This window comes from Sus scrofa, chromosome 14, assembly GCF_054392235.1.
Source record: "Sus scrofa isolate SSC_HxYL_T2T_F1_AM1 chromosome 14, Sscrofa_HxYL_maternal_Yorkshire_Landrace_v2.0, whole genome shotgun sequence".
Lineage (NCBI taxonomy): Eukaryota > Metazoa > Chordata > Mammalia > Artiodactyla > Suidae > Sus > Sus scrofa.
Window position 1 is genome coordinate 43083213 of NC_139396.1, and position 22037 is coordinate 43105249.

At 41.4% G+C, this 22037-nt stretch overlaps 1 protein-coding gene across 7 annotated transcripts in view; it reads left to right on the top strand.

Moving 5' to 3' along the window:
- The window catches only part of SPOCK3 (SPARC (osteonectin), cwcv and kazal like domains proteoglycan 3), a 370327-nt gene that overhangs the window by 134905 nt on the left and 213385 nt on the right, over positions 1–22037 (top strand). The gene's annotated exons all lie outside the window — the stretch shown is intronic.

Genomic DNA, 22037 nt, shown 5'->3' on the forward strand with positions numbered 1-22037 from the left:
AAGAAATCAAAGAAGATGTAAAAAAATGGAAAGATATTCCATGTTCCTGGATTGGAAAAATCAATATTGTGAAAATGGCCATCCTACCCAAAGCAATCTACAGATTCAATGCAATCCCTATCAAATTACCCATGACATTTTTCACAGAACTAGAACAAACAATCCAAACATTTATATGGAACCACAAAAGACCCAGAATCGCCAAAGCAATCCTGAGAAACAAAAACCAAGCAGGAAGCATAACTCTCCCAGACTTCAAGAAATACTACAAAGCCACAGTCATCAAAACAGTGTGGTACTGGTATCAAAACAGACAGACAGACCAATGGAACAGAATAGAGAATCCGGAAATAAACCCTGACACCTATGGTCAATTAATCTTTGACAAGGGAGGCAAGAACATCAAATGGGAAAAGGAAAGTCTATTCAGCAAGCATTGCTGGGAAACCTGGACAGCTGCATGCAAAGCAATGAAACTAGAACACACCCTCACACCATGCACAAAAATAAACTCCAAATGGCTGAAAGACTTAAATATACGACAGGACACCATCAAACTCCTAGAAGAAAACATAGGCAAAACACTCTCTGACATCAACATCATGAATATTTTCTCAGGTCAGTCTCCCAAAGCAATAGAAACTAGAGCAAAAATAAACCCATGGGACCTCATCAAACTGAAAAGCTTTTGCACAGCAAAGGAAACCCAAAAGAAAACAAAAAGACAACTTACAGAATGGGAGAAAATAGTTTCAAATGATGCAACTGACAAGGGCTTAATCTCTAGAATATACAAGCAACTTATACAACTCAACAGCAAAAAAACCAATCAATCAATGGAAAAATGGGCAAAAGACCTGAATAGACATTTCTCCAAGGAAGATATACAGATGGCCAACAAACACATGAAAAAATGCTCAACATCGCTGATTATAAGAGAAATGCAAATCAAAACTACCATGAGATACCACCTCACACCAGTCAGAATGGCCATCATTAATAAATCCACAAATAACAAGTGCTGGAGGGGCTGTGGAGAAAAGGGAACCCTCCTGCACTGTTGGTGGGAATGTAAACTGGTACAGCCACTATGGAGAACAGTTTGGAGATACCTTAGAAATCTATACATAGAACTTCCATATGACCCTGCAATCCCACTCTTGGGCATCTATCCGGACAAAGCTCTACTTAAAAGAGACACATGCACCCGCATGTTCATTGCAGCCCTATTCACAATAGCCAGGACATGGAAACAATCCAAATGTCCATCGACAGAGGATTGGATTCGGAAGAAGTGGTATATATACACGATGGAATACTACTCAGCCATAAAAAAGGATGACATCATGCCATTTGCAGCAACATGGATGGAACTAGAGAATCTCATACTGAGTGAAATGAGCCAGAAAGACAAAGACAAATACCATATGACATCACTTATAACTGGAATCTAATATCCAGCACAAATGAACATCTCCTCAGAAAAGAAAATCAATCATGGACTTGGAGAAGAGACTTGTGGTTGCCTGATGGGAGGGGGAGGGAGTGGGAGGGATCGGGAGCTTGGGCTTATCAGTCACAACGTAGAATAGATTTACAAGGAGATCCCGCTGAATAGCATTGAGAACTATGTCTAGATACTCATGTTGCAACAGAAGAAATGGTGGGGGAAAAACTGTAATTGTAATGTATACATGTAAAGATAACCTGACCCCCTTGCTGTACAGTGGGAAAATAAAATTAAAAAAAAAAAAAAAAAAAAAAAAAAACCAAGCAGGAGACATAACTCTCCCAAACTTCAGATGATATTACAAAGCTACAGTAATAAAGACAGTGTGGCACTGGTACAAAAACAGACATACAGACCAATGGAACAGAATAGAGAACCCAGAAATAATACTGACCAGACACTTATGGTCAATTAATCTTTGAAAAAGAGGCAAGAATATAAAATGGGAAAAAGACAGTTTCTTCAGCAAATGGTGCTGGGAAAACTGTACAGCTGCATGTACATCAGTGAAGCTAGAACACACCCTCACATCATGCACAGAAATAAACTCAAAATGGTTTAAAGGCTTAAACATAAGACACCATCAAACTCCTAGAAGAGAACATAGGTAAAACATTCTCTGACATCAACCGTACAAATATTTTCTTAGGTCAGTCTCCCAAAGCAATAGAAATAAAAACAAAAATAAACCAGTGGGACCTAATCAAACTTACAAGCTGTGCACAGCAAAGGAAACCATTAAAAACAAACAAACAAAAAAACAAAAAGACAGCCTATGGAATGGGAGATAATTGTTTCAAACACACAACCAACAAGGGCTTAATCTCCAAAATATACAAACAACTCATGCAATTCAAAACAACAAACAAACCCAATGAAAAAATGGGCAGAAGACCTAAATAGACATTTCTCCAAAGAAGACGTACAGCAAGCCAATAGGCATATGAAAAAATGTTCAACATCATTAATTATTAGAGAAATGCAAGTCGAAACTGCTATGAGTACCACCAGCCAGAATGGCTGTCATTAATAAGTCTGCAAATAGCAAATGCTGGAGAGGGTATGGAGAAAAAGGGAACCCTCCTGCACTGTTGGTGGAAATGTACATTGATACAACCACTATGAAAAACAGTATGGAGATTCCTCAGGAAACTAAATGTAGAACTACTATGTGATCCAGCAGTCCCACTCCTGGGCATATATCCAGACAAAACTTTCATTCAAAAATAGTATTTCATAGACTGTCAGACTCCAGATTTTGACGGAGTGAACATAGAGCTGATAAATATACATGGGAAAGAGGTTTTTTTGTTTTCTCCTTTTTTTTTGGGGGGGGGGGGGCAGCCCTGTGGTATATGGAGCACCTGGATCAGGGATCAGATCCAAGTTGTAGTTGCAACCTAAGCCACGGCTTCAGCAATGCTGGATCTTTAAACCATTTTTCCAGGCGGGGATTGAAACTGCCATCCCAGCACTCCAATCCCATTTTCTGTTGATTCACAGTGGGAGGTCCTACATAGGAAAGCTTTGTATATTTAAAAAAAAAAAAAAAAGAAGAAGCATGGGGAAATTAGATTGAGATGTATGTATTTATTTTGTTTCTGTTCTTTTGTTGCTGTTTTTTTGGTGTTGAGTCAAATTAACCAACCCATTAATAGTCCATGAGGAAGAGTGAGAAAAATCAACCCGTTCCTATCTTGGCTTAAATAAGATAGTGCCATCATTTCCAAGGAATGGACTTGAAATATGTTAACTTATAATTCTTCTTTTTCTTTCTGATGACAGAATTTTCCCTTAAGTATCATTTTCAATTGAGCTGTAGAACATAAAATGATTCAGAAGTCTCTTATGAGTGTTTATCATTTTAATATATTATGTTTTATTGGTTTATGGACATTAATATCTTATCAATATAAATTGATTTTTCCCAGTATCTTTGTTAGGCGTCTTGCATATTTCTGAAAAGAGAGAAGAGAAAACATCACCTTTGCATAACATTTTTATGATGATATTGTACAGTTTTTACCATATTCCTTATTAATTATAGTTTACTTCCATTTCTATAAGTCACAAAAATGCAGTAACACCACTAATTTAAATGTTACCTAGTATTTCATAATCTTAGTGGCGTAATTATTCAGCACAAAACTCCTCTTTCCATAGATGCATGAATATGCCCACACATACATAGTCATGTGTGTAGAAACACACAGATTTTGCACCTGCAAACTTGCTTCCATGTAAAAACCAAAAGATTGTTCACGTGTAGCTCACCTGCCTTCGAGTTTTGCTGTGACAATTTTTCAATCTTATGTGAGTTTCTTTTTATTGATCCAAACACTCTCAGTTTTTTTAACCACTAAAATAGTAAGAATTTTGGGGAAAAAATATAATGGTTTTAAATGAGTTAAACTATTTTGGTGATGGTGAATTTGCTTTTTAAAATAAAAGAAAGCATACCGATGCCCAAAATAAACTACTTGGTTTGCTCTACCTAGACTTTTCTGTGCTGTTACTTCATGAGTTGACAACAGAAATTGAGTAAAAAACTGTTTTGAAGAGGACATGTATCTTCTCGAACAGGGTATAAAAATTCTGTTTTCATAATTCAGGGATGAACCAGGTGTGTGTGTTGGGGGGTGTAGCTGAGCATGATAAGGATTTTAAATAATTTAATAAGTGCTTTGGATAGATTTGCTCTGGCTTTAAAGATAGTCACTTTTCCCTTTACAAAATCCTTGTCTTTGTCAGGGATTAATTTGGGTACTAGCTAAATTGCTGACTTTTTTTTTTTTTTTTTTTTTGTCTTTTTGCCTTTTCTAGGGCCCCTCCTGCGTCACATGGAGGTTCCCAGGCTAGGGGTCTAATCAGAGCTGTAGCGGCCGGCCACAGCAACTGGGGATCCAAGCCACATCTGCCACCTACACCACAGGTCATGGCAACGCCGGATCCTTAACCCACTGAGCAAGGCCAGGGATCGAACCTGCAACTTCATGGTTCCTAATCAGATTCGCCAACCACTGAGCCACGACGGGAACTCCAAATTGGTGACATTTTTAGCTGTGATTCCTGACCATTGTTGAGTCTACTTGTCTTAAAGCACTCAGTCTGTAAGGATTGACCGTCTTATCTAAACCTTTTCTCCAGCATTTGATACCTAGGAGCCAGAGATGGAAGAGTTTCGAGCCAGATATACTTTATTTCCAGTTTTACTCTCCAAACTAGCATGGGTCTGCTTGGCACTTACATGTACTGAGTTACCTAAAGAAGCCGAATCCCTGGACCGGGGCTCTAGGGAGACACGCCTCGTTGCTGGTGCAGAGACCTTTTCCGGGATGAGGGATTAGGGCGGGAGGCGTGGTTCTGGTTCCCACTGGTGTCTGTGTGTCAGGCAGTTTCCTCTGTGCTCTCTTCCCACACCTGCCGTGCTGGGAGCGGTAGTCTGACTCTACTGGCTGGTGCTTTGTTCAAGGGCTGGGGTCTTTGGGTGCTTTTCTAGTGGAAAATTCAGCGAAAGTGTCTGACAGGTGGTGAGCCAAGACACCTTCCTACATGCTAGCCTCCCCCCTCCAGCTCTCTAGCTTCGGAAGGGGCGTGGGCAGCCAGCTTCGGGTTGGGAGCCGAGCTTGCGGCGCTGAAGGGTGAGAAGATGCTTAGCTAGCACGTGTCCACTGCCTCTGTCTTTCCAGGAGCAGTTCTCAGAGCTTTACCCAGTTCCTATCACTTCTACTCACTGCAAAGCATCTCACTTATTCCAAGAGTCATAGCTTGATGCGTCCTTTGCCTTGCATCTCTGGCTACAGAGGATAAGCAGGTGAGGCTCCACCTGGAGCCATTCTCTGTCGACTGAGCTGCGGTGGCTGATGGCCACAGTTATTAGTGAAACTGGAGAAAACTTACATTTCCGAAAACTCACCCCCAAACTCATCATTCCTTTTTAAAATGTTCCCCATGTTTCTGAAGGCAGAGGACATGTGGTGACACACTTAGGCATTGCTTTTAATTATAGTTCACTCTTTCACTCGTTTCCAGAATTATTTTTTCATGTTCTGAGGTGGTGTTTGCTGAAAGTCTCAACAACAGGCAGTACTGCCCAGCTGCCCCCCAGAGGCTTGCTAGACACCGATGCTGCTTTGTTCAAGAGCTGGGGTCTTTGGGTGCTTTTCTAGTGGAAAATTTAGCATTCCCAAAGTTGAAATCCACTGGAGACAATATGCATAGGTAATTGTGTGATTACCATATTTTTAAAGTGCTTAAAAATGTAAATACTGAACCGTTGTTTGATCTGAGCCATTATTTGATCAACTTACAGGAATTGATTTCAGATTTTTGTATCACTCAGACAAATCACTTATTAGGGTGTTCCAGTGCTCACAGCCATGCCACTCACCAACATACTTTAGTTATTTCACTCATGTTGCAACTGTGGCTTATAGAACCTTCTAGAAAACCGGCAAAAACCTTGGATTCAACCTAGACACCAACAGGGCATCTTGATTTACCCTGTGTCAGAACATAGAAATATGCAGGACCTCTGCGTGAGAAAAGTATTTCCTCTTCCCATCCAATTCTGATTTCTTTAGACAGGAATGGTATTTAATTTGTTTTACACCAAAACCTATTAAACGTAGGAATCAAGAATCTTAGCTTGTTTTGTTCTATGTCAAAGAGTGCTTTTTTTTTTTCTCTATAGAGTGATGAAGATTGTATAAAGGCCTGTTTTTAATTTATAAGATCCAAGATGAGTTCTATCTCCTGGTTCGTATCGCAGTCGCCCACGTAGATGTGCAAGAAGGAAATGATGTCTTTTCATTGACCATACGTGTTACCAAGTTGTGAATAAGGTTTATAGAGCAAGGGGATCGTCAAATGCACTTTCAAAGGTGTTCAGATGTATGAGAAATAATACTTTTATCTCAAGCCTTATGAATCTAACCTAGTAATAGTAAGTATTGTGAAGACTGAAAACAGTAGTTGTACAGGAAATGATATTTTAGCAGGAACCCTTCACTGGGTGAAGGAGTGATTTTCAGCCCTGCCTCAATGAGAATTACTTAAGCATCCAGTGAAAGTACAGCTGCCTGGCCTTGGGCCCTGAACTTTTGATTTACTTTCTGGGCCATCTTCTGGCCTCTTTGTGTGTGTGTATGTTTTAATTTTATAAAATTTTGATAAAATGTGTATAACATAAAATTTATTGTTTTACGCATTTTTTAAGTGTATACTTCACTGGTGTTAGATACGTTCACTACCCCCTATCTGTAGAATGTTTCCATCTTCCCAAACTCTGCCCCATTAAACACTATCTCCCCACCCCACCCCCTTCCTTCCAGGCCCTGGGAGCCACATTCCACGTTCTATGTATCTGACTTCTCTAAGTACCTCATATAAGCAGAATCATACTGTAGTTTTCCTTTTGTGACTGGCATTTCATATTGCTTGGTGTCCTCAGGGTTTATCTGTGTTGTAGCACGTGTCAGAATTCCTTTCCTTTCTCAGGCTGAAAAATGTTCTGTTGTGTGTATACACCACATTGTGCTAATCCATTCATCTATTCATGAATGCTTGGGTTGCTTCCACATTTTGATGATTGTACAATTGCAGCTATGAACATGAGTGTACAAATACATGTTTGAGTGTCTGCTTTCAGTTCCTTTGAATATATACCCAGAAATGGAATTGCTGGATCTTGCTGTAATTCCATATTTAATTATTTGAGGAAAATTTTGTAATTCTCCATAGCAGCTGTAGCATTTTATACTCCCACCAGCAATGCAGAAGAGTTCCAGTTTCTCTACATCTTCACCGACAGCGTTATTTTGTGTTTGTTGTTTGTTGTCTTTTGTGTTTGTTGTCTTTTGTCCATGGCATATGGAGGTTCCCAGGCTAGGGGTACAGTCGGAGCTACAGCTGCCAGTCTGCACCACAGCCACAGCAATGCCAGATCTGAGTAGCATCTGCGACCTGTACCACAGCTCACAGGCAACGAGTGGATCCTTAACCCATGGAGTGAGGTCAGGGATCGAACCCACAACCTCATGGTTCCTAGTCAGATTTGTTACTACTACACAATGACGGGAACTCCCTTTTTGTGTTTTTATTAAAAAAAAATATATCTGTCCTCATGGGTGTGTATGTGCTTGTGTTTTAAGTTTTACAGTGTTATTATTTTATTCAGAAGCAGTTGAGAATTACCGGGTATAAGCAATGACTTCTCAAAATAATTCCTCTCAATTCCTCACTCTGTCTGCAGTACTGAGAAGTTTTTGGTCAAACAGCTGTTCTTTTGAAGGCAACCAGACACATCAGGGATTTTTAACAACCTCTTCATCTTTTCCAATCTGATGCCAGAAACAGGTGCAAAAGGGTTTGAGATGGATTTTGGGGACTAGGAAACCCCAAAGATGGAATCATAGTTTCCACTAAGCAAGGACTTTCTGTGCATCTTAATAAATTGGTATATTCTTTACAAAAGAAACTGAAGTTGGTAGAAGTTGGTAAAGGGTGCAGAGCTGCTGGGTGCAGCTGGATCTGAGGTCCTGTGTTGGTGGGTTTGAGTCCTTTTCTCTTTCTCCTCTGTTCGAGCATGTTCAGTCTGTTCCTCAGCTCAGACCTGTTCCTCATGAAAAAGATGTGGTGAGAGAGTGCTGGCACCGGGAACTAGTCACTCAATACACAACAGACCACGTTAAAGTTGCTCCACTCCCAAGGAAACCAGAAGTTTGTGACTTTGGTTCAAATTTTAGAAATGAGGAAGATAGATTTTTATTTCTTCTATTTTTTATTTATTTTTTTGTCTTTTTAGGGCCGCGCATGCAACATATGGAAGTTCCCAGGCTAAGGGGTCCAATCTGAGGTGCGGCTGCCAGACTACAGCACAGCCACAGCAACGTGAGATCCAAGCCACATCTGTGAACAACACCGGCAATGTTGGATCCTTAACCCACTGAGCGAGGCCAGGGATCAAACCTGCATCCTCATGGATACTAGTAAGATTCGTTTCTGCTGAGCCACAACCGGAACTCTGGAAGATATATTTTTAAATCACTTCTGTGATTATTATGTAACAAGGACAAAGGTTCTTGTAGGGGTTGTATTTCTGTTGCTTGCAACAACTTACAGCATGTCTGCAAGGCAAGAAAATATTTTAAAGATGTGTGAAAGCTTCCGTAGAATACTGACTGTCTTGGAGATAAATTTCCTGAAGAAAGCTGGGCACGATTCTCACTCCCTTATGTGCAGTGGAGGGAGGTGTCTGTGTGATTTTAGAGTTTGCAGATATTGGTGTTGGAGCTCAGAGGGGCCCATGTGCCATCACTAGCACTGTTGAGGAGGAACTGCGTCTCCTAGTCCCTGGGGTCCAGCCCGGACTCAGACCTTCTTCTTAGGTGTTCGGACCCATCTTCACACAGCATTTACTATGTGGAGACAACTTCTTAAGTTAAACCAAGTCTTTGTCCTTATGCCCAAGTTTGGATCCTGTACTCTTGACCAAGAGTGAATAAGTTCACTCTCATATATGTGAAAATATTTTAATATTAGAAAGTAACTAATATGGTACTCTTTTCAGAAGTTTTTTGTTTAATTACTTTTTAAATTCATAAATATTTAAGATCAAAATCCTCTGTTGCTCATTCCAGAGATGCTGGAATGTCGTGGTCATGGTTTCTTCTAGTCCTGGCATTTCACAAAATTTTTTATATGAATTTTTTATAGATTGCTTGTTTTGCTCTTTCGCCCTAGATTTTATGTTTTCCCCTCCATTCTCAACATGTTTCTTGGTGGCCTTGCCCATGCTCTCTTGAAGTCTGAGATAAATGGCTGACAGGCTTTTGGGGGGTGTTTGCTTGGGCCCCTGAGAATGACTGGAAGGTCACAGCTGAGATGGTACCGGCTACTTACCCTGTGACAGAAACAACATTTCTAGAGGTGTCTTCCCTTTCATAAGAAAAAAAAAAAAGGGAACAAATTCTAATAAGTTGTGAAATAATGAAAAATGTGGTTGAATATTTTTCCTTCTTTCTCACTCATATTTTTTTTGAAGAAAAAGTAAACTTTTTTGGAGTTCCCATTGTGGCTCAGTGGAAACGAATCCAACTAGTATCCGTTGAGGATGTGGGTTCAATCCCTGGCCTCGCTCAATGGGCTGGGAGTCTGGTGTTGCCATGAGCTGTGATCTAGGTTGAAGATATGGCTTGGATCCCGTGCTGCTGTGGCTGTGGCAGCTATAGTTCCGATTTGACCCCTAGCCTGGAAACTTCCATATGCCATAAGTGCAGCCCTAAAAAAAAAAAAAAAAAAAGGAAAAAAAGAATAAATAAACTTTTACTACTTTTATTTATTTGAAAACAATATTTTTGTACTGGCATAATTAATTTGTCCATTCTACAAAATATTTTAATAGCTGGAGTGGTCACGGGAATTCTTGGGCTTCATACCCTTGAACAATATTATTTTGAGCGTTTTTATGAAAAACTCTCTTCCTTGACAAATTTAGAGGAATTAGATATATCTATATCGATATATATCTATACATCGATATATATATATATATATTTTTTTTTACTTTTTAGGGCTGCACCAGAGGCATATGGAAGTTCCCAGGCTAGGGGTCAAATTGGAACTCTAGCTGCCAGCCTACATCACAGCCACAGCAACATCAGATCTGAGCTGCGTCTGCAACCTACACCACAATTCACAGAAACACCAGATCCCTGGCCCACTGAGCGAAGCCAGCGATTGAACTTGCATCCTCATGGATGTCAGATTTGTTTCCACTGCGCCACAATGGGAACTCCCGGGAATTAGTAATTTTGGAGATTTGGGGTAGAACAAGTATTGCCTATTACATGAAGTAGCACACATTACGATTCGTAGTTAACAGGATGAAATCTCTTAGGCTGATAAGTAGTGCTTGTATACGGAGTAGTAAAAAGAAGCCTATGTCTTAGAGTCCCTTATTAATACAAAACTCAATTTTCTACAACCTAAAAGACTTTGTGAAAGAATAAAATCAAAATATCCCTCCCCTTTATAATAACTTTTGCTTTTTTTTTTTTTTAAGGGCTGAACCTGCAGCATATGAAAGTTCCCAGGCTAGGGGTCCAATTGGAGCTACAGCTGCCGGCCTACACCACAGCCGCAGCAACACCAGATCCAAGTCGCATCTGCAGCCTACACCACAGCTCACTGCAACACCAGATCCTTGACCCACTAAGTGAGGCCAGGGATCAAACCCGCAACCTCATGGATCCTAGTTGGATTCATTAACTGCTGAGCCACGATAGGAACTCCCTAACTTTTCCTTTTTTAACCTTAAATAATCTGGTAGAAAAACGTGTCTTCTTGAGTATGGTGGTGGTGGTGATATTAAAAAGATTGATCAGTGTTTCAGCTGTAAAACCTGGAGATTTATTTCTGTTACTGTTTAAATGAGATGAGAAAGTATAAACATAAAGATATTCTTTTAAGCATGGCTTATTCAGTTTTTCAAATAGGCTTTCTTTTTCAGAGCAGTTTTAAGTTTACAGCAGAGTTGGAGTGGAAGGTGCAGTGATTTCCGGTAATTCCCTGCCCCAACGTGCACGGCTCCCCACCATCAACATCCCCACCAGATGGGATGTTTGTTACAATTGATAAACCTGCATGGACACGCATCATCACTTAGAGCCCTTGGTTTACCTGAGGGGTCATCTGTGCTGTTGTACCTTTGTGGGTTTGGGCAGCTGTGTGATGGCATGTGTGCACCATTATGGTACCACACAGTGTGTTCACTGCCCCAGATCCTCTGTGCTCTGCCTGCTCATCCATCCCTTCCCTCCATCCCCTACAACCACTGTGCAGCCTTGTCAGGAAAGAAGACTAACTGCCTTTAAGACTCTTGCATGTCTTTTCATGACGTGTCATCTCATATTTTTAAGCTCTGAATACTATTTCACTGCCTGGAGGGACCACGGTTGATTTCTCTACCCCCTACTGAGGGACATCTTGGTTGTGTCCATTGTGAATAAAGCTGCTGTAAACATCAGTGGGCAGGTTTTTGCGTGGACATAAGTTTTCAATTCAATTGGGAAACTATCAACAACTGGGATTGCTCAATCATACGGTAATAGAATGTTTATTTCTATTTCTATGAGAAACTGTCCAACATGGCTGCACTGTTTTGCACCACCACCAGCAGTGATGGAAGTTCCTGTCACTCTAGGTCCTCAGGGCACTTGTTGATATAACTCACCTGCCCCTCAGGTGTTTCATTCAGTGACCTTATAATGCATCTGGAACCAAACTTGGTCAAATAGTCTTTCCATTTTATTGTGAAATTCTTTGTATATATTCAGAATCACATAATTACTTGTGATGATTTGATAGTAAAAAACATTAACCTTGAGAAGAATGTATTATTTTACTTTATGGAGGGTATTTTAAGTATAAAAAGCCATTAAATAGGGATGACTTTTTTTCTTCTCACATATTAATTAGATATATTGGTAATCAGGGGTATTGTAATGAGGCTACTCATCAGACCTACCTAGGGACAGTCTTTTTTTTATTATTATGTTTTATTTTATTAAAGTATATTTGTTCTATAATGTTATGTTAGTTTCAGGTATACAGCAAAGTGATTGTTGTACAAATGCATATATATATATATTGTTTCAGATTCTTTTCCATTATAGGTTATACAAGATAAGATATTGGCTATAGTTTCCTGTGCTATGCAGAAGGTCCTCGTTGGTTATCTATTTTGTATATAGCAGTGTGTTTATATTAATCTCATACTCCTCATTACCCCACCGTTTCCCCTTTGGTAACCATAAATTTGTTTTTAAAGTCTAAGTCTATTTCTGTTTTGTAAATAAGTTCATTTGTATCATTTTTTTAAGATTCCAAGTATAAGTGATATCACATAATGTTTATCTTTGCTTTGCTTACTTAGTATCATAATCTCTAGGTCCATCCATGGTGCTGCAAATGGTATTATTCTTTTTATGGCTGAGTAATACTCCATTGTATATAGATACCACATCCTCTTAATCCATTCCTCTGTCGATAGACATTTAAGTTGTTTCCATGTTTAAGCTATTGTGAATAGTTCTGCTATGAACATTGGTGCTGCTGTGAACATTGGGTGCATGCATCTTTTTGAATTATAGTTTTGCCTGGATATATGCCCATGAGTGGGATTGCTGGATCATATGGTGGTTTTATCTTTACTTTTCTGAGGACCCTCCAACTGTTTTCCGTAGTAGCACCAGTTTACATTCCCACCAACAGTGTAGGAGGGTTCCCTTTTCCTCACAGCCTCTCTAGCATTTGTTTTTCATAGACTTGTTAATGATAGCCATTCTGACTGGTGTGAGGTGATACTTCATTGTGGTTTTGCTTTGCATTTCTTTAATAATTAGTGACATTGAACACCTTTCCTTGTTTTTTTTTTTTTTTTTTTTTGCCATCTGTGCGTCTTCATTGGAGAAATGTCTATTTAGATCTCCTCATTTTTTTGATTTTTTTTTTTCTATATTTGAGCTGTATGAGGTGTTTGTATATTTTGGAGATTAATCCCTTGTTGATAGCATCATCTGCGAACACTTTCTCCCATTCTGTGGGTTGTTTTTTCTTTTTTTTTTTATGGTTTCCTTTGCTGTGCAAAAGCTTTCAAGTTTAATTAGGTCCCATTTGTTTATATTTGTCTTTATTTTCATTACTCTAGGAGATGGATTTAAAAAATATTGCTGTGATTTGTGCCAAAAGTGTTCTGCCTATGTTTTTCTCTAAAAGTTTTTCAGGGAGTTCCCGTTGTGGCGTAGTGGTTAACAAATCCGACTAAGAACCATGAGGTTGCAGGTTCGGTCCCTGCCCTTGCTCATTGGGTTGACGATCCGGCGTTGCCGTGAGCTGTGGTGTGGGTTGCAGACGCGGCTCGGATCCTGCATTGCTGTGGCTCTGGTGTAGCTCCGATTGGACCCCTAGCCTGGGAACCTCCATGTGCTGTGGGAGCGGCCCAAGAAATAGCAAAAAAAAAAAAAAAAAAAAAAAATTTTCAGTATCTGGTCTTGCATTTAGGTCTTTAATCCATTTTGAATTTATTTTTGTTTATTCTCATAGTGATCTAGTTTCATTCTTTTACATGCACCTGTCCAGTTTTCCTAATACAACTTATTGAGGAGACTGCCTTTTCTCCATTGTATATTCTTACCTTCATCATCAGAGATTAATTGACCACTGGTGCATGGGTTTATTTTGGGCTTTCTGGAAGGGTTTTACACCCCACCCAGTGTGCAATCAGTTTTGTTTGGGGGGGGTCATTGGAATTTCTACCTGTCATAAACTCCATCATATGCATCTGTCACAGACCTTTTCCTGCCTGATAGTTACATAACTACTTAGACAGTTCCATTGTTTTGTTCTTTTAATGCAGTGTTCTGTAAGCAGCAGTTGCATTGTACTGTCTGTTATCTGGGGAAATTTATTACTACTTTACTAACTAAAGGACTGCAAAAAAGTCTGCTGAGTAGAAAGATGGAATTTTGAGGATGTTTTTAGTCTCATTCAAATACAAGCAAATGAATTTGTTCAACACAGGGCTCAATATTGTGAAAGTTGTGTGAATTCTTTGGTGGCCTGGCAGATTAGGGATCTGTCCTTGTCACTGCAGCAGCTTGGGTCATTGCTGTGGACACATTCGATCCTTGACCAGGGGACTTCCACGTGCTATGGGCGTGGCCAAATAATATTGAGGAAGTCATGTCGTTTGTATTGAACTTGTAACTTATATGCACCCTTTTCTTTATTGACAATAATTTGACTACTGTTTAGAAAATTTTCCTAGCTTTCTCATATGTTTCATTTGAACCTCATAACACAGAAGAATCTTTCAAAATTTGTAAGGGGAGTAAGATTGTTGCTATTTCTAATACATGAGAAGACTGGGAATAAATTACTTTTTGATCTGCTCAGATGGCAGAAATATTGATAAAAGCAGGTGACATTAGATACCTGAACTACTAAACCTGTGATTTTCCAAATACTCTGTGCTATCTGTGAGGTTATTAGTAATTTAATAATACTGGCTTAACAGCAAAATGACCTGCCCATTTATTTAGCTCATTTTCTTAGAGCATAATTTTATGAGTCCAAAAAAATCTCCCCCATTAGTTTGAACGCCTGCTAATTCAGACTGTCATTGAGCTATTATCTCACTCAGTTATCATGCCAACTCCCATTTTTATTCACTGTATTTTTGCTCGAATTTTTATTGTTTTCATTGCTTCCACTACAAAGAGAAGGAAAATTGATGCTAAGTGAGTGGGAATAGTTTGCCCATGATGGTACAGCTATTTGGAGTAAGCCCAGAATTCACATCCGTCCCACTGGATTCTGTATCTCTCTCATCAGGACCTGGGTCAGAGCCTGTGCTGGGACCTGGCTGTGTCCCTTCATGTCATTCATCCCAATTTGGAGTTACAGCTTGTAAGGAAGCTTCTATTGTCACTGGGGAAAGGACCGAATTATTTCCACTCGTTGTAACTTTGTTTACATCATTTTTTTCTTTTTTAGGGCCGTACCCCTGTTATATAGAGGTTCCCAGGCTAGGGATCAAATTGGAGCTACAGCTGCCATCCTACACCACAGCCACATCAACTTGGCATCTGAGCCGTTTCTGTGACCTACACCACAACTCACGGCAATGCTGGATACTTAATTCACTGAGTGAGGCCAGGGATTGAACCCACATCCTTGTGGATACTAGCCGGGTTCATTAACTACTGAGCCACGACAGGAACTCCTTGCATCATTTAAACAATCATTTAATAAAACTCATTTGGTTTCTTCTTTCTGATCTCCAAAGTGATGAGGTTACAAGGAATGGTGTCTAAGCTTCCCTTCATCCCTGAAGTTCTCTGAGTCCTGGGAGTGGCAGGTTAACGACTAAGTCTTTGAATATATATGTTGACATGTTGTAACACTTCTGCCGATAATTTTCACACATATTATTTCAAAAATACAGTGATTGGTCATTAGAAGGGTGAATTTCATTTTCAAGAGAAATTTGCCAAATGTTTTAGAATAATATTTGGGAAAATCTTTGTTAGCAACTTCAAATTTATTTTTTTTTTTTTTTTATTTTTTTTTTTTTTTTGTCTTTTTTGTCTTTTTGTCTTTTGTTGTTGTTGTTGTTGTTGTTGTTGTTGTTGTTGCTATTTCTTGGGCCGCTCCCCTCCCGCGGCATATGGAGGTTCCCAGGCTAGGGATTGAATGGGAGCTGTAGCCACCGGCCTACACCAGAGCCACAGCAACACGGGATCCGAGCCGCGTCTGCAACCTACACCACAGCTCACGGCAACGCCGGATCGTTAACCCACTGAGCAAGGGCAGGGACCGAACCCGCAACCTCATGGTTCCTAGTCGGATTCGTTAACCACTGCGCCACGACGGGAACTCCAAATTTATTTTAAAATACTTTATCATCATATGCATAGCTGGCTAGATACCAGGTCGTATTAGGTCTGTGATATTTTACAGTTTTCGTACACATTGTAATTTGAGGCTAATGAAATTGTGTATGATTGGAAGAATGGGATGTCTCACTTCACTGCCACTTGACAAGAAAGGTAAGGGCTTTGCAGAGGTTATGTTAATGAACCCCAGTCCCACCCTTGATTAACTGACACAGCTCAAATTTAAGTTACCCACTGCCTAGTCCTCCAGCTCCCATCACACTGTACCTCACTTTGTCACCTGCGATTTTAACCATCATTGTAAAGACAGCTGATTACTGCCAGACTCAGGGAGGTGGGGAGATGGTTTGTATTTCTAGTTAAGGGCAGAACACTTAGAAATTAAAATAAATTGCAATATGGGATAGGTGACATGTTTAAAATTTCAAGGTTACCTTTAATGCAAGGTGGGAGGCAGCATGATTTTAGGAAAATGTTGTGGGCTTGGGAATCAGTTAGAATGAGGTTTGAGTTTGCACTCTGCTACTTATTTAGCTCTGTAAACTTGGAGGAAAAATTAATTAACCCAAGGCCAGAGGTAATGTTTGCAGATTAACACTTATCCTAAGCCCTGAAGGCTTCCAAGAGATGGTTAATAAAAAGGTGGAGAAGAGGAGAGATAGGAAAAACTCATGCTGACATTCAGGATCAAGGTTATCTTAACTGTTTATACAACATTGTGTTATGTATTAAAAGTATTCACACACTTTTAAAATGTTTTCGCAAGGACACTTAAAATGTGTTAAGGATTCCTATCAAGAAGAGAACTAATGAACATACAGATTTCTACTTAGTTTTGGTACTTTCTACTGTGTAAATATTGAGCGCTATTTTTTTTTTAGTAAACGGAGGTAGGAATCTATGCATTAGTTTCTATCTCCTATTCATTTTATTTATTTATTTTTATATTATTATTATTATTTTATTTTATTTTGTCTTTCTAGGGCTGCACCTGCAGCATAATGGAACTTCCCAGGCCAGGGGTCGAATTGGAGCTGTGGTCACCGGCCTATGCCACAGCCACAGCAACGTCGGATCCTTAACCCACTGAGCAAGGCCAGGGATCAAATCTGCATCCTCATGGATACTAGTCTGGTTTGTCACCAGGGAGCCATGATGGGAACTCCTCCCCTACTCATTTTAAACTGAAAACATTAGGAGGAAAATAGAGACTAATCAGATATTTTCTGCCAAGTGATAATCCTGGAGATAAACATTTTATGTTAATTAGACTCTAAGGACTAAATATTTCAGTACTGTCCTCTCTTACAAGGTTAGGGTCAGTGTTGGGGTTTGAATTGTGTTCCCCCAAAAGACATGTTGAAATCCCCTCAGCCCAGGCCTGTGTATGTGGCCTTACTTTTAAATAGGGACTTTGCAGATGTAACCAGTTTCTTAAAGGTGAGATTACACTGGTTTGGGATGAGCCCTGGCCCAGTTTTGCTGGTTTCCCCATAAGAAGAGGAGAGAAGAGATAGGCCAGGAGCAGAAGGTGCATGATGGTGGAGGTGAGGTTGGAAGGAAGGAAGCGCAGGTTGCCCATAACCTTGGGCCAGGGGGCGGCCTGAGACAGACTCCCTCTGAGCACAGAGATGCTCGAGACATGTGAAAGAATAAATTCCTGTTGTTGTAGGTCATGTGGTTTGCAGTCATCTGATAGGGCAGATGCATCAAAATGATGGTTATTAGATTCCCAATGGAATCACATATACGGCACAAATGAACCTTTCTACAGAAAAGAAACAAACTCAAGGACATGGAAAACAGACTTGTGGTTGCCAAGGGGAGGGGGGAGGGAGTGGGATGGACTGGAAGTTTGGGGTTAGTAAATGTCAACTATTGCATTTGGAGGTCCTGCTGTACAACACAAGGAGAACTATATCCAATCACATGACGGAGGAGAATGTGAAAAAAGGAATGTGTGTGTGTATATGTGTGTGTGTGTGTGTATGTATGTATAACTGGGTCACTTTACAGTACAGCAGAAATTGACAGAACATTATAAATCAACTGTAATAAATTTTTAAAAAAGATGACATTTAGACAGTCCCTGTAATTACTCATATTCTATGGTTGAGGCCTTAGAGCTGATGTACAGACCGAAGTCTTCCTCTGATCTAAATTTTAAAAATAGTATGTTAGGTGTTCCCTTAGTGGCTCAGCAGTTAACGAACCCAACTGTGATCCATGAGGATGCAAGTTTGATCTCTGGCCTTGCTTTGTGGGTTAAGGATCCAGTGTTGCCATGAGCTGTGGTGTGGGTCGCAGACACAGTTTGGATCCCAAGTTGCTGTGGCTGTGGTGTAGCCGGCAGCAGCAGCTCCGATTTGACCCCTAGCCTGGGATGTTAATGTTAATTATAACTTTTAATACATGAATTTTCTTTTTAAATTAAAATATTAAAAAAAATTTTATAGCTGCAACTGTGGCATATGGAAGTTCCCAGGCCAGGGATTAAATCCGAGCCATAGCTACGACTTACACCATAGCTGTGGCCATGCTGGATCCTTTAATCCAGTATTCCAGGTCGGGATCAAACCTGTAGCTCTCACAGCAACCCAAGCTGCTGCAGTCAGATTCTTAACACAGTGCCACAGCGAGAACTCCTAATACATGAATTCTTAATTATGGAACATTTTATATAGAGAGTGTGTATCAGATATGTTAGCAGCACCTGTTTTTCTGGCTTCAATACCTGATTTTCTTTTGGAAAAATCTACCTCATGACTGGTCTTGGACCACAAGGTCTGCATGGGCTGGCATTACCCCCACCCTGACCCAGATCTGAGCAGGGGGGGGCCTCCCTGCTCCCATGTCCTCAGCAGTTAGTTTAAAGAAGAGAACATGACCCAGGCAAGGCCAATTATATCCCGGGTTGTGCAGGGGAATTAGAGGAAGGAGGAGTTGTCTTTTGGTAGGTGCAGCTGCAGAAGGTGACATGACTTTGGAGAGACCCAGAGCCACCTTGGCAAGAGCCTAGGGGTTGGGGCAGGTGTGGGTGTTGGTGGAACCCAGGCTTGGACATACAATTTGGGCCCTGCTCCAGCCATACCTAAAATGAACTGTGTTAGATTCCTTTAACTCTCCTGTCTTGGGTTAAGCCACTTTTAACCAGTCTCCCCTGTGTATCCTAAAGCATTCTAGCCTGGGAACCAGAACCTGCAACTGAGTTGCAAGGACTCCTGAAACGATTATAGAGGTTGAACCAGGCCGAGGGCCCCCAACCCTTGTGTACAAGCTGCCCTGCCCTGCTTTGTCACAGAGATGCCCTGCTGTGAGTCTGGGGTCTCAGCCCATGTGCCTGTTGGAGCTGGTCTTGAGGGACTGGCTGGCAATTGTGCTTTTTTCTCTGAAACTTCCATCCATAACCACATTTTCCCTGGGGCTTTACCGCATGTTTCTGTGGCTGCTCTTGTCACTGTATCAGCAGCTTAAAAACAAAATCAAAAGGTAAAAATAGGACCTGAAAAATAGTTGACCTTCTTGAAAACCTAAAAATTCATTTTATGTAATGATGTTTGGAGAGATGTTCAGAAAATATTTAACTGAGTTAGGTCTAGCTGAACAGCTGGTAGGAACCAGATTATCCTCAGAGGCCAAACCTGCGTCCCGCTGTTAAGTTAGCTGTTGTGGGTATACTTTGTCTGCTGCGGCTTCTTGGTTTCTCCTCCGTTTGGTCCTCAGTGGAGCCTCGGTGCCTCCTGGGATCTCAGGCTGGGAACTCGGCCTGAACTGGGGTGAGCCTCCAGGCGGCCACCCTGAAAGTGCCTGGGGCAGTTTACAGGCTCCTGACGCAGGTTGGGCAGCACAGATAATCTTTAATCTGGGACATTCAAAGGAACCACAGCAGAGGCTTGACTTACCTCCTGTTTAGAAGGTGACGATGAGCGGCCCCAGTGAGGAGCCTGCTTCACAGCAGTGGTCACAGGTCCCCACCCAGCCGTGTTCTCTGTAAAATGTGCAACTTATAAACCTATGTGTTCAGCCTTATGTGGTAGCTCTTCATAATGGTCATGCCCTTTCAAGCAGGGAGAATAAAATAGAGAACTGGATCCACCAACCTTCAAGGTGACCTCTGAGGCTCCGCTGCAGTAATGAAGCAGGTGGTCTCTCAGAGTGACTGCGTGGTAACACTGTGGGACAGCCATCCCCAGGCTCCCTCTGAAGTTTTTTCTCTAAGACCATCCAAGTCTAGAAAATTGTCTGGATTGTCATTGGATATAGAATGATGTAGACAACACATGACGTAGCCTTTGCTCACCACCAGTGGTGTGTTTTCCCTGGAAAGGACTGTATTTGAGTTCCCGTCATGGCACAGCGGAAACGAATCCGACTAGGAACCATGAGGTTGCAGGTTCGATCTCTGGCCTCACTTAGTGGGTTAAGGATCTGGCGTTGCCGTGGGCTGTGGTGTAGATCACAGATGTGGCTTGGATCTGGTGTTGCTGTGGCTCTGGCGTAGGCCGGCAGCTACAGCTCCCTTTAGACCCCTAGCCTGGGAACCTCCGTATGCCACAGGTGCAGTCCTAAAAAGACAAAGGGCAGGGAAAAAAAAAAAAAAAAAGTTGAGATTTTGGAGTTCCCGTCATGGTGCAGTGGTTAACGAATCCAACTAGGAACCATGAGGTTGCGGGTTTGGTCCCTGCCCTTGCTCAGTGGGTCAAGGTTCCGGCGTTGCCGTGAGCTGTGGTGTAGGTTGCAGACGCGGCTCGGATCCCGCGTTGCTGTGGCTCTGGCGTAGGCTGGTGGCTACAGCTCCGATTCGACCCCTAGCCTGGGAACCTCTATATGCCGCGGGAGCGGCCCAAGAAATGGCAAAAAAACAACAACAAAAAAAAAAAACAAAAGAAAGAAAGGACTGTATTTGACAGAGGAGGTTTGAAAAGGAAAGGCGGAGATCCTTCCATTTAAGATGTTCTGTATTTCAAGAGACCCAAGTCTCTTCTTTGAGAGCCCATTGACTAATAATCAAACTCATCTGAAATAACTGTCGGCAAAAATATTTTAAGGTGATTTTTTTGTATTTTCTCCTGTGCCTGGTTTTCAGCAGAACTGAAGGGTATTTCCACTGAACCATGATTCAGCCCAGGATTGTACTGGGTAGAACAAAGAAGTGAGGTCAGGAAGGCATTGGCTTGAAGGAGGAGGACTCCATGCTCTGGGTGTGACCCACGTAATGGAGAAGAAAAGCAGATGATGGTGACTGAAGCCAGGAAACACACTGACAGAGTGTGAAGGTGCAACCGTGTGTCTTCTCAGGATGTCATCTTCTGTTAGCGCGTAACCGCATCAGTAGGGAGGTTCTGATTTCATTTTTTTTGACAAGATAATGTTAAATAGTCTCTCAAACATTTAAAATAGGAAGATGAAAAACTGGCTTATTTTATTGGGGGATGAATTCAGCTGAAGCTCAGGTAACGGTGATTCTCTTTGATGACTGTGATACCCAGCTGGATCCTGACTCCTGACATCTCGGGAGGAGGCGAGGTTACTGGGGTGGAAGTGGCTGTGCTCAGAGTTGACCACACAGATGATTCGGAGCTGCAGCGACTGGGAAAAGTAGCGTTTGCAGGACTCCTCACGGGACACCTGAGTCTGCGGGGTTTGAGCAGCTTTGGTGTCCCTGTCTGGACACAGGACACCTGACCTTGGGGCTGAGAATCATGGCGTGGCTGAACTAGGGCAGCTCTGCTTCTGAAGCGGGGACTGGAGAGAGTCACAGGGCCTCTGCAGGGAAGGGAGGCAAAGAACTAGGTACTGACTGAGGAGACAGACCGGCTTCAAGGCCAGAGCGCAGCCCAGCCCCCCAGGAGACACACACGGGATGGAAGCCTGCAGGACTGGTGGCTTTGGCCTCTTACCTCCATGTTAAAGGGACTCTTCAATTTCCTTCTTCTGAAGGAAGAGGGCCCTGCAGGGGCTTGTGCCGAGCTGCCAGGTAGGATCCCTGTCTCATAAGCCAGGAGATTATCTGTCATCTATCTGTCTAGCTATATATCCATCCATCCATCCATTTATCCCTCTACCTA